General features: G+C 40.6%; 1 protein-coding gene and 1 pseudogene across 1 annotated transcript in view; both read left to right on the plus strand.

Moving 5' to 3' along the window:
* The window catches only part of LOC149173653 (subtilisin-like protease SBT5.3), an 81,466-nt gene that overhangs the window by 48,904 nt on the left and 16,167 nt on the right, over positions 1 to 16,395 (plus strand). The window lies entirely within an intron of this gene.
* Positions 7,230 to 7,843, plus strand: LOC149173654 (isopentenyl-diphosphate Delta-isomerase I pseudogene; annotated as a pseudogene).

The raw sequence follows: 16,395 nt of genomic DNA on the forward strand, positions 1-16,395 counted from the left end.
TGACAAAGGGATGCAATGGTGTATACGTTTGCCCAGATCCTTCGACAACTACCCATAGGCTATGCATCTTCATCCAGCAGGCCCTCTAGACACGCCAATCCTTTTAAGGTACAAGTTAGCTTCGATATTCCCATGTTTGAAAGGTTGATAGATGCAAATGTCATAGATAAATGGTTAAATCTGTTGGAAGGATATTTTTCAATTCATGACTTTTCCAATCAGGAAAATATTACTTTTGCACTTCTCAAAGCTGCCCTGCACGTCAAGGACTAGTGGTAAACCTACTGTGAACAAAAGGACAAGAGTGAACCCTCATTGTTTTCAGCTACACCCACTTGGGATTCTTTCTGAGACGCCATCAAGGAACAATATTACTCTTTTGGGAGCTATGAATAAAAATACATAAAGTGCACCATGATACGACAGGGAAGGGACCAAGATGTGTTAGAGTTCACAAATATTTTCCATACCCTTTGCACGAACCTGCATATCAACGATACAACCGGAATATGGTGCTCAAGTACTGTGGTTTTCTACACAAGAACATCTGGGATGAGATGGAGTTCCTGGACATTTCCTCGCTCGGCACGACGTACAGGTATGCTATCAAGCTTGAGCATAAGTTTAAACAAAAGAAGCCAAACTTTGGCTCTGCGAATCCAAAGCAAGGAAAAGGCGCCCAAAAACCACAAAACAAAGGACCAAGCCAAGGTGGGGCTACCTAGGATAGCCTGACGAAGGTGCAAGCAAATAACAACACCATGAAGACAAAGAAGGACACGGTAAAATGGTGTGAGTTCCATAAGAGACCCACTCACAATAAAAGTGAGTGTCGGGCCAAGCAGTCACTGGTGGCCGAGCTGAAGGCTTATGAATAAGACGCATGTTCTAACTCTGAATCAGAACTTCAGAACCCGATAAGGGAACTGACAAAGGGAAGTAGATCATTGATGTGGAGCCTAGTGCCATCGTGGCCACCACTAAGATCCAGAAGATTGAGACTGAAGATCGAGAGGAGGGGGAATTCCTCTTCCACTCATAGATGTGGGTGAAGGGTTCTCCGATGTAGTTCATTGTTGACATCGGGATCCAAAAGAGACTCATTTCAGCAGAGGTCATGAAGCGGCTGGGCCTAAGGACTACATCACATCCACAATCATACACCATTGGGTGGCTTCACCAAGGATGAGATATTCGCGTCAGCCAGCAGTTTCGCCTTCCCTACGACATGAAGCCCTTCACAGATGAGGTACTATGTGATGTTTCTCCTCCTGAAGTTTTTGATGTATTGTTAGGACAACCATACTTGTGAAAGTGACATGATGTACATGAGTCTAGACCTCACTCTGTGATTATGAACTTGGCCAACAAGTATTACAGGATATCGGAGGTATGCCTACCTACTGCCATCTCTTTGATCACTGCAAAGCAATGCAATAAGATCATTTCCCGGACCAGGAAATTTTTTTCCTTATGATTCTCCTTGAGGGAAAGAAGAAGGTTGTTGCCACGGATTCCAGGCAGGGCTCCTCTGCACAACAGCAGCATATGGACAAGGTTGTGCAGGAGTACAAGGATATTTTCGCCTCACCTACAGGGGTACCTCTACACTATCAGGTCAACCACTCCATCGATCTGACCCCGGGCACGCCGTTGCCTAATGGGCCAATCTATCAGTTCTCTGTTCTAGAGAATGATGAGATTAGGAGGAAGATTCGGGAACTATTGAAAAAAGGGCACATTAGGCCAAGCTCATCACCATGTGGGAGCTCGATTGTATTGGTACAGAAGAAGGATGAGACCTGGAGGCTCTGTATTGAACATTGAGTCTTGAACGAGATCACAGTTTGGAATGGGTACCCAATACCACGGATTGATGACCTTCTTGACCAGCTCAAGGGGGCCAAATATTTCAGCAAGATTGACTTGAAGTCAGGTTATCACCAGGTGCTTATCGAACCTTCTGATGTGTGGAAGACTTCCTTCTAATCCAAGGAGGGCCTTTTCGAATGGTTGGGAATGTCGTTCGGATTGACGAACACCCCTGAAACCTTCATGAGACTGATGGACGACATCTTACGACCCTTCAACAATGCATTCGTGGTGGGGTATTTAGATGAAATATTGATATTCAACCAAAGTTGGGACGAGCGCCTCCACCATATTCAATAGGTCCTTCAAATCCTGCGATGACACAATTTGTGTGCTAATTTGGAAAAATGCACGTTTGGCCTAACCCATGTTCAATATCTGGAGTAATTGATGGGCAAGGTGTACATGTGGACCCATCCAAGATACAAGTCATTTGGTATTGGCCAACCCCAACCACTCTAACAGAGCTCTGTAGCATTTTGGGTCTTTCCAACTTCTATCGTAGGTTCATATTTGGGTTCTCTCAAATCACTTGGCCTTTAAGTCAAGTCAGCCAGGGTGGAGCAAAAGAATTTTTTTTTTGGTAGGAAACCCAACAACAAGCATTCTCCGAGTTGAAGAATCACCTCTGTTCTGCACCAATGCTCACATTACCAAACCTATAACAACCATTGAGATTGAGACAGATGCCTCTGACTATGCTATTGGTGCGGTTCTTACTCAGCATGGGCATCTAGTGGCTTACCACACTGAGACACTTTCAGACATAGTCTGAAAGTACCCCACTTGCTACAAAGAAATGTATTCCATTTTGCAGGCCCGTCGTGAATGGAAACATTACAATCTAGGGAAGAAAATTTTCATCCACATAGACCAACCTCCTCTACAGTTTATACAGACACAAGGGAAGTTGCAGAACGATCGCCATCAGAAATGGTCCACCTACCTGCAATAATTCCATTTGAATGTTAAGTATAAGAAGGGCAACACCAATAATGTCACTAATTGCCTCAACTGACCATCAGTCATGGTGTTGATCACTGTGCTCAACTCCTGTGGGCACAAGACATCAAGGTGGTCGCATCTTTACAAGATCGATCCAGAATTCAGCAGTACATACCATACACTTCTAGAAGGGAAGCAAGTTCCAATTTTTCACCTTCAGGATGCACTATTATGCCACTTGGGACATGTATCTACTCCTTCAAGAGAGTGTGCCAAGATGATTTTGGAGGTGCACTATAGTCAGGTCACTATACATTTTCAGAGTAGAAAAAACTGTGGCGGTATTGCAAAAGTATTTTTATTTGCTGAAACTTCGTTAGGATGTTAGGAATTACATTAAATCCTGCACCGCCTGTGCCATTGCCAAACCAACCATTAAGAAGCAAGACATGTATACTCCTCTGCCTACTCCTAGTTGGCCTTGGGAATCTGCCTCCATGGATTACATGTCAGGCTTTCCTTCTACTAAGCACGACAACTATTTCATTTTCGTGGTTGTTGACAAATTCTCTAAGATGGCCATCATGGTAGCCTGCAAGAAGAGTATAAAAAAAGAGGCCACTGCTAAGCTCTTCTTTAAGCGAGTGTGGGTACACTTTGGGATCCCAAAGTCCATTGTCTTAGATCGGGACAATAGATTCCTGGGTGCATTTTGGTCAAGTCTCTGGTCGATGCTGGATACAAAACTTACTAAGTCCACAGCTTTCCATCCCCAAACTGATGGCCAAACGGAGGTTGTCAATAGGATGATCATACACATTCTACGCATGTACAACTCGAAGCATCCACGCACATGGGATGAAAGCCCCATTATGTCAAGCACAACTACAACAGAGCTCTCCACATCTCAACGAGCCACAACCCCTTTCAGGTAGGGTTGGGATTTCAGCGATTATGCCCCATTGATGTGGTCATAACATTTGCAGCTCCTCGTAGATTCAGCTCATGTCCAAGCCGAAGCCGATAGGACTAACAACTTCATTGAGTGCATTCAATACATCCGCCAGCAGGTCCATGATATATTGGACAGAGCCAATGCTAAGTACAAGTAGTGCCATGATTAGCATCGGGTGTTGCACAAGTTTTTGGTGGGCGACAAAGTTTGGCTACATTTGTAGAAGGAGTGCCTCGCTTGACCCCACCACAAGCTTCACCCGCTCTGATATGGGCCATACACCTTCACCAAGGCTGTAGGGGACAATTCCTTCAAGCTTAGCATTCCACCGTTCCTTGGTCTACACTTAGTGTTCAATGTAGACTGATTTTTGCCATACTTTCCACTATTGCTGGACACATCCGATGTTGCAGAACAGCTCACACCAACAGAGCTAAACCCAAACTCCATGGAACAAGCCACCATCGGATCATGGACACATAGATTAAGAACACTTGCCATTAGAATATCCCACTATATCGGGTTGTCAAAGCTGGCCAACTCCTTCACCAAGGAAAGTAGCTCATCAGGGACCAAGTTCAACAGAAGTTTCCCCATCTCATGGAGGCATTCAACTCAATGGGGACCATTGCTACCTAAGGGGGGAGGAATGATCTAGGTGGATATTGGTGGCCACCCGCCTATTCCACTTGGACCCCAAACACTGTCTCATTCAGTTTTTTTATTTCCTTAATTGTAGCACAATTTACTATTTTTGGCATTTTTTCGGGTCCTGAACTTCCAGAGTCGTTTTGAGGCACTAATCGATGTTTTTAGGGAAAACAGAGAGACTAGAAAGGTCCCAAACCATCATGCCTATTTGTTTTCAGCCTTCTCTTCGAAATTTCGAAACGAGGTATTATGATAGCCAAACGGAGATCGTATGCCTAAGATACGACCCCTAGAATTTGATGTACCAATTTACCCAAACGGGGCCCACAATTTTGGCGCTTCATCTCCTAGGGTTAGGTTTCTGGATGTTTAGGGTTTTCCATTATTTCTCAATAATAAATAGGTCTTTGATCCTCATTGTAACAGAATTCATAAGCATGTAACGGCCACATCTCTTCTCAGAGATAAGCTACCATCGCCCGAGCTATCTTATTTCCATTATGTTTCTAAGCATAGTTCAATATTTTTGTATTAATGAAATGAAGTGTTTTTCTGTTGAATCTCTATATTTATGATTATATCTATAAGTTGTTGCATTCTTGTTTAAGTTCAGATCATCATCTCTCATTGTTTGGGCTAGAACCTTAGGCCTATAAGGCCTCCTACTCAAGTGAAGAGGAGGCTCTCTCAAGAGAAGGAGAAAAGAGTAAAATACTCAAGGAAACCTCTCACACGCGTGAGAAACTAGGGTTACAATACTGTCACATCAAGTCTGCAACCTCACATCAAAAAGGATCACGGTTGGTCAAGAGAAGGAAGGTATCCTCATTAGTGAAGGACCTCACTAAGTATCAAATATAAGTATCTCTTCTAGAGCTCACATAACAAGGTCTATCACCAATTGTTAGAAGAAGGAGGACAAAGTGTCGGGGAATGAAGTGTCGGAAGAAGGAGGACGAAGTGTCGGGAATGAAGTGTCAAAAGGAGGATGAAGTGTCAGGAAACAAAATTTCGGAAGAAGGACAGACTTGACTTGTGCTTGGAGGATATTCTTGTCAAGGGTCTAAGGGTTGGCATTGACCAATAGAAGCTTCAATAAGATAAATTTACGAAAGGGTTTTCCTCTCTAAGAGAGAGAGGTTTTTCCCTAGCAAAGAGGAAACGTCTTGTGTTCTTGTTTTTTATATTTTGGTAGTAGTTTGATGAAGTAAACACACATACACTAATAAGAAGAGAAGAAGATTAAGCTAAAAAGATAAATTGTAAAAGTGCTTCACAAATTTCTATCAATTTTAGAAGAATCCTACTATATCCAATTGTCCTAGATTCTTCAACATAGTGGAGGAGCATGAGATAGAATGAGTATTTTGTAAGCACTATTGGAGCAAGCCATATTGAGTGTCTGCATGACTTAGAGCCAATTAGGGAGTTTTGGTGCAACTGCATGACATGTAGAGGGTCAAACAAGCGTGGAGGCATTGTTGTGGAGTCAAGCAAAGTGTTGTGTTTGTTGGCATTGTTGTGGAGTTAAGAGGTGTTGTGCGAGTGCGAAGCTTAGAAAGTTGTGTAAGCATTGAAACGTGCACGAGTCTGGCCTAAGAACCATGAACTTTGGGTACATGCTAGACTTGAGTTTGTCACTGAGAAAAACCATCGTTGTATCCGCTAATGTGTATCTAGCTTTCGGTGGGGCAATCCTTTATTGATCATTGTGTGAAGAGAGTCTGCGCTAATCCGAACTATTGGAAGAAAGTATTAAGTCATGACTTGTGTTGAGCATTAAGCTTGCAAACCTATTTTTGGGTTTGCGTTGAGGTTTTTGAAATATTTTTTGGCCTATGTATTCTACTGGGACTTTGGAAGAGTCATGGCCCACTTGTTGACGAAGTTGACTGGAGATGTGTGTGACGGTCCTTGCTCACTAACCTGTGCACCTAGACAAGAGTTGTGTGCTCTTGCGAAGGACTGAAAATGCCTCTGGATCTATTTGTGTTCATTTTGTTGAGGTTGTAGAGAGGTATGTTCCAATTAGCCTAAGATGGTGGCAGCTTCAATTCTACTCTACCACTACTTGCGTGGAATAGATCTATGGGAAACACAGATGATTTGAGTGTATGTGCATATGTGGAACATTCTTGAGGAGCATTGAAATCCTTTGGTTGAGTTGTGGGAAATGCGCTAGCATAGTGGTGTTGGAACGCGAAGCTGTGGGTGCATTCTACAGTTGACTAAGGTTTGGTTTATGGTTTATAAGAGGCGTAGTGAGCCTTGTGTTGGGTCACTTTTGACTATAGTGTCAGATGAGCTGAAGTGCGTGGATGAAGGCACCGATATGTTGAATCCCCTGTGGAGTGTAAAGGAGTAGTTATAGTGGAAGGTGTGAGGTGTTCTATGTCATCTTTATGTTGTTGAATTTTTGTTGTGGTGTAAGTGGACACATTGGAACACATCCTTTGCATTGTTGAGATGTTGTTGTGGTGTAAGTCACCACATTGGAACACATCCTTTGCATTGTTGAGATGTTGGTTGTGGTGTAAGTGGCCACGTTGGAAAGAAACCTCGGCCAACAAGTTTAATGAGTGGGATAAATATTTTCTTGAGCAATTTTGACAGTGATATTTTTTATGATCTTTTTTCCAGGAGTCCATTCGGAAGTATTTTTGGGCCGAGTAATATTTTTTATCCTGGTTGTATTTTTGAGTCAGAAGAATTATTGGATAAACAAAAAGATTTTATTGATGACCATGAATATCAAGATTTCTAGTCTATTCCACATGATCTTACAATCATTGAGATCAGAACTTGCTTCTCCCAGAACCCAATTGTTAGAAATTTGATTGGATCTAATTCTAAGATGGCTGTGACAGTGGAGGATACGACCATGGATGTTGTTCAGAAGAAGCTCATGTTCAAAGATGAGTGCCTTTTTTGGATGAAGAGGATCATGTCATTGTGCTTAACTCATAATAAAATTGTCACTTGATGGAGAAAATAGAGTCAAAGAATCTATTGCATAAAGATTTCAGTGTGTTTCTATTCAATACAAAATATGAATTTCTTCTTCATCAATGTTCTACAACGAAGGTGACATTCCATTTGGTATGGACAAATAACTACTATAACCATGCTCTCTACAAGGAGTTTGAGCTCATTTAGGAGAACAATTCAGGGGTCAGAAATGTAGCCCAAAGGAAGTTGTATGATGAACTAGGGATTGCTACAGAAGATGTTCCAATCGGTCAGTTTGTGCCACTTGGTTGTATAATTTACAAAGCTCCTTATGATGGAAAGTGAGGAGAGCATGAATTGGATTACCTTATTTTCATTGTTCGGGATGTTGCCTTGCATCCCAATCTAGAAGAGGTTGCTGATGTTAAGTACGTAAGCAAAGAGAAGTTGAAGGAGCTCATAAGGAAATAAAGAAAGGTGAAGATGAAATTGCATGAGCAAATGAACAAGCATGGACCCTTTATCAAGAAGGAAAAAATGAAATCTCTGTTATCAATTTATTTATGTACTGTTGTAAGCCTAGGTAGGACTAAGACCAGCAAGAAAGTTAAAGTATAGGATGTGATTAAGGGGAGGTGTCAGAATATTAATCATGATGGTGCTGATCACTGTTCCCTCGTCGGCAGGGAGATGATAATCGACAAGAGTTGGTAAGATATAAATTTCAGTAGGTGGAGATCACTATTGATTCTCCAGCTCATGAATGTATAAATAATGGTGTTTGGTAATGAAATAAATAAGCTCATGTGACTAGTCTTCATATTTATGATATAGTCATGCTTTGAGAGCATTAGTTGTACATGTAATTATTAATAAGGTCAAACTCGTGTAACCCGTCATGCTTCGAGAGCATCAGTATAGGTTATTTTATATGATGTCAAGTTGTAGAATTGTTTGTTGAAAACGTTTTGTACCCAAAATGATATCCTAGATAACTGATGAATATTGTGGAAGGATTTGGATTCAAAAAATGTTGGTAGTTCCAAAGCATGGTTCAGTATTGATATTGTCATTCGGGAGGTGAAGAAGTGTCAATTTTTCAAATTACATCAACGATTGTCAGAAGTGGTTATGTCTTAATGGATCAAATGAGAAGCTCCAAAGTTTGGGGAGGAAAAGAGTGAAAACCATGAGATTTTAGAGTGGATATAAATGCTAATGAAGCACAATGAGACAAAGATCATTCTTGTTGTCATAATATATGTTTTCAATATTTGTTACATGTAAGCATTAAGGGAGGGTATTGGAAGTAATGCTTCCATGTGTGTCATGTGGTTTATAGGTTGTTATTGATAGTTTCAAAGCGTTATTTTAGAAGTTGTTGTTTCCTATGTGTATGAGTTGTAATTGTGTCATGTCCCAGTCATAGATCCACCTTCTTTAGATCTTATCATCTAAAAGTTGGTGATCTATAGCTATATGTAATTTATTTTTTGCTTATTAGTAATACAATGTGTGATTTTTGTTGTGTAGTGTTAGGTTCCAATACCAATAGGTGTCATATTTCATGATTGATTGTGGAAATGCCAAATATGATCATCCTTTCCATGCTGCAAAGGTTCCATATTTCCAAAAAAACAGAAAAATTTAAAAAATGTAAAGAGGGTGTGCCCTAAAAGAAAAATCAAAGGGTAAGAGGGATGAATTGGTCAAAAAAGAAAGAAAATGAACCCCAAAGAAAGACCAGGAAAGTGGCTAGTCAAAATGCCACTACTGTACTACTTTTTGCAAAGAAGTTCTGAATGTGCAATCACTGACTTCTATCACACTTGATGGATGGCCCAATAGCTCAATCTTGGCCAGCCCATGTTTAAATTTCTTGTTTTAGCATTAGAGAATGAGGTCTGTTCAAACAGCTCAAGCTTGGCAGATCACTAGCTAGGTAGAGAAACAAGGGTGCTCAACAGTTGAATCTCAGCCCCTGGAAGAGATAAGGGCAGACTTAGATAGGAGGGAAGTTAAAAAAAAGAAAGAAAGAAGGGGTTTGCTTGTTCAAATCCACCCAAACAAGATGAAGAAAAAATGTTAGGTATAGCAGAATGGGTAAGTAATTCTGGTGTTGCAGAAGCAGGTTGGTGATCAGCGTTAATGTGATCTATCTCATGGGTATCACAAACATCATGGCAAAGTGGCTACATTTCAGTGGAGCATGACTGATTTCCCCTCTCATTTCCCCAAGAACACTTACTAACATCTAAGCATGGACATTGAGATCTGCTCAGTGGTTCAAATTCATTTCATTTTTATGAGAAATACTAAGTGAAACATTGTGTTTACTTAGTCAAAACAAGCCACATTTCTTGTGTAAAAATAATCACTCCATTTCCCTTTCATTTCTCTATAAACTTGAGTTATTACTTTATAAACTTAGCGTTTTTTATTTACAAAACCATACTAGCAGCCTAACTCTATTATATAGCTCCTATTTTAACTTTTCCCCTCCCATACTATATAAAAATACATAAAATCCCTAAAAAACTAAATATTCCAACCCCCGGGTTAATATAGCCATAACCATGTTATTTCGGGATTATTGGTCCACCCAGGGCCAATAAGACCCTCCACGCACCCCACCGGGATTTGTTTAACATTTGGTTAAACAAATAACCAAATCCGCCTGCATAAACCATATAAAACCCTGTTAACCAAGGTTTATACCCCGCAACATTTAAAAACATTAAAATAATGCGCGGGTTTAAAATTATAAACCACCGCAAACTCAGAGCTCCGTCAACCATCGGATCGGGCCCTCCCCATCCAATGGCTTTCGTCCATATCGGAGCCGCTCCGATGTACGAAGATTAGTGCCCGATAAAAAGCAGTTTTCCCGCCGTACCCTAGGACGCGTGTCGCCACCCTATTGCATCGCGTCCGTTCTGTCAAAAACCACCATTGTACAATGGGTGGTGCGATAGAAACCACAAACCGCTCCCGCCTCCCGCTGACCATGTCATCCGCCCGTGTCAGTGCCCACGTCACTATTTCGTCCGCCGTGTCTGCCATGTCATCTGCCCACGTCATTCGCCATGTCATCTGCCACGTCACCTTCTGTACCCTGCTACATGACAAAATTTACGTCATGATGACATCATCCCAAAAAGTGCCACAAAGCCCGAAAAAGCCCAAATTTCATTAAAAAGTCATGAAAGTGATGGTTTTTTGTTTATTTCTATTCGTTGGTTTGCAAACACTGTGCATGCAAATTACGACGAATTTGCCACCAAAGCTCCAGGCCGCCACCCAGGGGAATTCACTCTGCAAAATCGGTCCCCTCAGCTCAGTCTTGTACCCACAGTTCGTGCCAGACGCCTGTAAAACAGGTATTTACCCGATATTCGCTCGTAAACCCTGTTTTTTCGAAGTTTCTCTGTTAAAATCACCCGAACAACTAAAATTCGAGTTAAAATGCGTTGTTGCCTACAAACCTCTGCATTTTAAGTCACTGTTTGACCCATTTTTCCAAAACAAAACCTGCAAATTCTGTTTTCCTCTGCAAATTGCCCAGTAAAACTGCAATTCAAGCCCATTTCTGCCGGCAAAATCTCCAAAAATGCCCAAATATTGAGTTAAATTTGTCAAATTCACTTGTAAAAGAGCACCATTTCCACTGTTTTTATTCAGCTTCCCGATTAAACTCTGCAAACTCTGTTTTTTACTGTGAAATTCACCCAGCAAGGCAATTTCCTGAAGAAAACTAGTCTACAATTTCCTGAGACAAATCAGAGCCAGTTTTCTCTTTTCTGTTGCTGCAAAAGCTTTAACTACAATTTAAAAGGTCATTTAACAAATTGAAAATGGAAGCTTCAGTGGCCTTGAATGTTGTCCCCTTGAATGCCCCACATAAGGAATTGGAATGGATACCCCTTGCTGACAGGGACTTCCAAATTAAGGATATGATGGGTTACAAATCTCACCTGCAAGCCTTTTGTGAAATTAGAAATAGCCACAGAAGCAGCACTGATTTCTTGGGAATTTGGGAGTCCAACATGCCTATCTATTACCTCCCTTCAGTGAATGTGCTCCCTGATTTCATCCATTTATGCTGTGCAAATTATGAACCCACACAAAGAGTAGTTATGGCTCCATCTGGGACTGTGCTTATCTATATTACTCCTCAATCCATAAATGAGATGTTGAACTTCAAGCCAACTCAGCCTCTGGCTCCTCTCACCATGAAATTCTTGCTTGACCAAGGTGCCAAACTGCGTAGCTCAGAGATAACTAGAATTGCTCAGTTGTTTATGAAACCAAATTTCCAGCCTGATCAGCCTCCTCCTTATCTTCAAGTCTGGTTCAATGAGGCAGGGATAATCATTATAGACATGATATCCTACATTTTAGGATTCAAAACCAGTGAGTATGTTGATGAAACTGTTTTAGTATTGATGTCCATATTCACTCCAGGACAACCTCCTACTGTCAAGTATGATTATACCACCTTCATATCAAATAAAATCCATGAGCAATTCATGAATTTGGAGAGAGAAAGAGTGTTCAAATACACATCCTACATATATCATTTGCTGTTGTACTATCAACTTGATAGTTTCCAAGTTCCTCTTAAAAAATTGGACCTCAAAGGTAAAAGGAGGTCTGTGATTTTCTGGACCTCAGTATTCCATGAGGCCCACCATTCCCTTTATACATATTGTGAGTTTATTGACCTGTTCATATATCCAGGCACTTCTTTGTTGATAACAACTCCTCCTGCCAGGCTCTCTACTGAAATGCAGAAAATTTTACATCTCTCAAAGGAATACAGTATTGGTGACTGGTATTTTTACCAAAACCACACAGTGATCAGGAGTTATGACTGTCAATTAACTCCCTACAAGCTGCCGAAGTATGTCCCTATGAGACTCTTTGCCGTAGAATACTACCGGAAATTTAGCAGTTCAGATTTGAATCATTTCTATGGTGCTAGGAAAAAAGCACAGCTCAAGATAAGACATCAATTGGGCCCTTTATCTTCAATAAGAGGGAAGAAGCCTGGGAGGAATAAGATAAGATATTAAAAGATCAACTTATGCTGAAACAAAGTTTTCATTGGTCACCATATGACCCTGAACATTTCATAAGTTTTAGAAGAGTCAAAAACAAGCTTACAGGATATGTGCACCACAAAATCCCTGAAATTGAACAATATGCTAATCAACAGGAATGGGTAGAAGGCACACTAGTTGAAGAGCTTACTGAAGAAGAGAAATTAGAAAAAGAAATGAAAGAGCTTGAAAAAACACTTGACCTGGACTCTTTTGGACAGGTCCCTTTCACATTGCCTCAACACATTGGAGCGGGCACATCATCTGCCACAACTTCACAACAACCTGCCCAAGAGAGTGCTCCACCTGCAGGGAAAGGCAAGGAAGTACAACATTTAGAGCGGCAAGATACAATGGAAGACCGGCCAGATACAACAAAGGAGCAAAGTCAAGGGCAAGGCCCTTCAACACAAGCAAAGGTACTTAAAATCCCTGTGTTACAAACTCCTCTCAATGAGGAAAAAGCCAAGAAAAGGGACAGGCAGGAGGAGACACCTACAGTTGGATCGGCAGAACAGTAAGGGGAAAAGAGGCAAAGATTGAATCCTTACTCTGAGGAAGAATTGACAGAAGAAACAGCAGGCAACCTAAGGGGTGAGGAAACAACTGAACAACAGGCTCCTCCAATTTTGGAAACATCAACTAGCTCATTTCAGCAAGAGCAAGAGAGGTAGCATGGTGTGGAGGTTACATCCACCAAGCAACAGAGCAAGGAAGGCTCAGATATCAAGAAAGCATTCACTGAAATAAAGGCCAGAAATGAACCAGTAAGGTTCCAGCTTTATAATCAATTGCTGAGAATGGCTCCCACCAATCAACAAAGGCTAATGGCAGCCTATGATATCCAAGAAGGGAAAATGACCCTTAGTCACTTCAGGCCTATAATGCAGCAGCCACAGTCAGCTGCAGATTATATCAGGACCAATCTGGAAGTTCTCTCTAAAGATATGCACCCAATGGACCAGATTGAATTACATAAACAAACCGGAGAAATTGTATACTCTACCTTGGCAGACAAAGCTTTATTGGCTCACAGACTATAGAATTCATTGCACAATACTTCTGCCCAATTGGAATTGGAGAAGCTCTCCTCATTAGCCAAGGATAACAGAATTAAATCCTTGGAGGAAATTATCATTGAGCTGGGACATGATCCCAAGGATCCCAAGGGTATTCAGGCCTTAATAAAAAAAGAAGAAGAAGATATTGCGGCCCTCAGAAAGCAGCTCAAGCTGCCAATTACAATGCACCCTCAGACCACAGAAGTTGCACAATAGAAAGAAGAGGAGGACGTGGTGAGTTTGCTAATAAGGATGAATGAAAGGCTGGCAGAAACAGAGAAGGCATTGGAGATAGCATTACAACGAAAACAAGGAGAATTGGCCTCCCAACCACCAGAAACAGCTCCAATTCTTACAATTGCTCCTCCTACAGTCACCACAGCAGTCCCTCCTACTGATCAAGCATCAACTGCAGTCACCTCAACTACATCAATAGTTACAGCAACAACTACAGCAGTACCGGATACCAGCTTGAGCATGGAAGATATGATGAAGGAAATAAAGGCTTTAGAACTCCAAATGGCAGAGTTAAAGGAAGCCAAAGAAAAACTGACCAAAATAGAGGTGAATTATGATAAATCAAAAATAACTGTGGCTGAGAAAACAAGAGAAGTAAAGGTCCTGGAAAATAAGGTAAAATCCTTAGAGAAGGACCTTACTCTTCACAAAACTCTGGCAGAAATCAAAACAATTTTGTGGACTAAAATTGGCCAGTCCATCACTGATCAATGGACATCAATACAGACTATTCATGACCAGATTGAATTGATAGACATAGCTCAGTTTGAGACTCAAAAAGGCAGAGCATTATTGGCAAACAAGCCCGAACATGCCAATAAACTAATTCATTTTTTGAATACTCATACCAGAGAGCAGCTAGCAGCTCTAGATATTCAGGATAGAACAGGTACAATTTTGATAGTGAAAAAGGTGCTGACCATGAGGAATTTCGTACAAACTTTAGAAAAAAAGTGCCAAGAAATGTAGACAGAAATAAATGCCTTCAGAGAAAAGTTTGCAGTGTTGTAGAGAAAAGGATTACCCAGCTTATTGACCAGCAATCGGAGACTATTGACACATGAACAATATGCTCACAGGGTAAATACCTATGTTACCAATCAAATTACACCATCATCAAGCTCAGAAGACACAGTACCGCCCTCTGGACAGAGTTTATATGACAAATTGGAAAATTTGTTCTACATTGAACATGAGATGACACATCTTTTTGAAGTCCAGTCCAATTACTATAGGTATACTGAAGCTGATGAAACATTAATAAAACTACAAAGACACCAGTTTCCAACAGATCAATGATGGTAGGGCATGTTGGAGATTTTACCAAGGTAGTGTTGGCACTAATTCTTTTTTGTTTGTCTGCATTTAATCAAATTTAATGCGCGTGCCACCTATCATAAATATGAAGACAGCAAGTAAGGTGTTCACGCCAAAACGCATTAAAGAGAAATCGGGCACAAACCGAAAGGCCAGGACAGCAACACAGAAATGCGGGATAAAGAGACAGCTACCAGCCGACTGGCTGAGTCAAAAAGTTAAAGATATTAGACCACCTAAGGCAGCCAACACAACACAAGTTACTCCTGCATTCATTGCGCTCTGTTTCCATTACCATTTACTGCCTTTAAAGAAGTAGATGGATGAAGTTAATGCTTGATATTTTGTCTAAGAGATATTTTGTAACTCCTTTTTATAAATACCTCCTCAAGAGATGTATTGTTGTTGGCTGGTGAATATCATTCTAGATCTGCGCTGTAATTTTGAGAAACTTTCTGAATAAAGATTGTTGGAATGCTTTGGTGGTGAATTCGCTGGTTATGGAATTAATGACAGAAGAATATGCTACAAAATTCTCGTGTTACCTCATGGATCAATAAGTCTTCTTACTCTTGTTTTACTGTATCTGTGTTTTGTTTATCATGCATATATCATGTTCTAGTTGCAGGAAAAAAGAATATCCCAGCATTTACTCTGCTGTACTCTGTGTTCAATTCCTGTCAATTTTCATGTTTTCTACAGGACTAGCATAGGCAAGAATTCTTGACTGCTCTTGTCTTCCTGGTTTTTACACTCTAAATATGATTAAGGAATTCTTAACTGCTCCTTGATAATATTTACTCATTTTTCCCTCTGTTAGCATAATGAAAGATTCTTGATTGCCTTTCATTCCCTGACTTCATTTCATCTTATTCCAACATGAAAATTGTTCTATGTTTAACTATCTTGCTCTGTAGTCCTACTTTTGCCAAAGAAACCATAACAGAGGTTCATTTTCAACTGACTCCATTAACCCAATGGTTTGAACATTTCTTATCTTACAGCCCTGTTCTACTGAATGTCACCTTCGAAGCACCAAACAAATACTTGTGTTTCATAACTAGCCTAACACATGACAAAACAAATCTAAATCACAAAGAGAGAGCCCTCTCTAGTTGCAGATTGGCTAGAATCTGCAGCTAAAAGACTGGTTAGTGGTTATCTCGGCCGTATTCCCTTTTCTCAGATCTTTTGGGGAACAACCTGAGTGATAACATCATTGGTGACTCCGCTGGGGAACATAAATGACTATGATTGTTACTGCTGTCTATTTTCTAAAGCTACAGATGGAGCCTGAAGTTAGCCAAGTAGCCTTTGAAACTGTTTCTGCTGTGCATTTACAGGAGTAAATAAAATCCGCTTCAGTCAATCTCCAGTCTAGCATTAGGATTTATACAACTGTCTCATAAAATTTGATCAGTTTCCTCTTATTTTCAAAAGACCTTTAGGAAAATCCAAGACTTTTACGATTCATACTTTCCTAGAAAATAATTGTCAAAAACGGTGTCCTTTAAACATTTCCAGA

This window comes from Pinus tabuliformis, chromosome 4_2 (assembly GCF_031772625.1).
Source record: "Pinus tabuliformis cultivar Carrire ecotype Pingquan chromosome 4_2, CPIR1, whole genome shotgun sequence".
Classification (NCBI taxonomy): Eukaryota; Viridiplantae; Streptophyta; class Pinopsida; order Pinales; family Pinaceae; genus Pinus; species Pinus tabuliformis.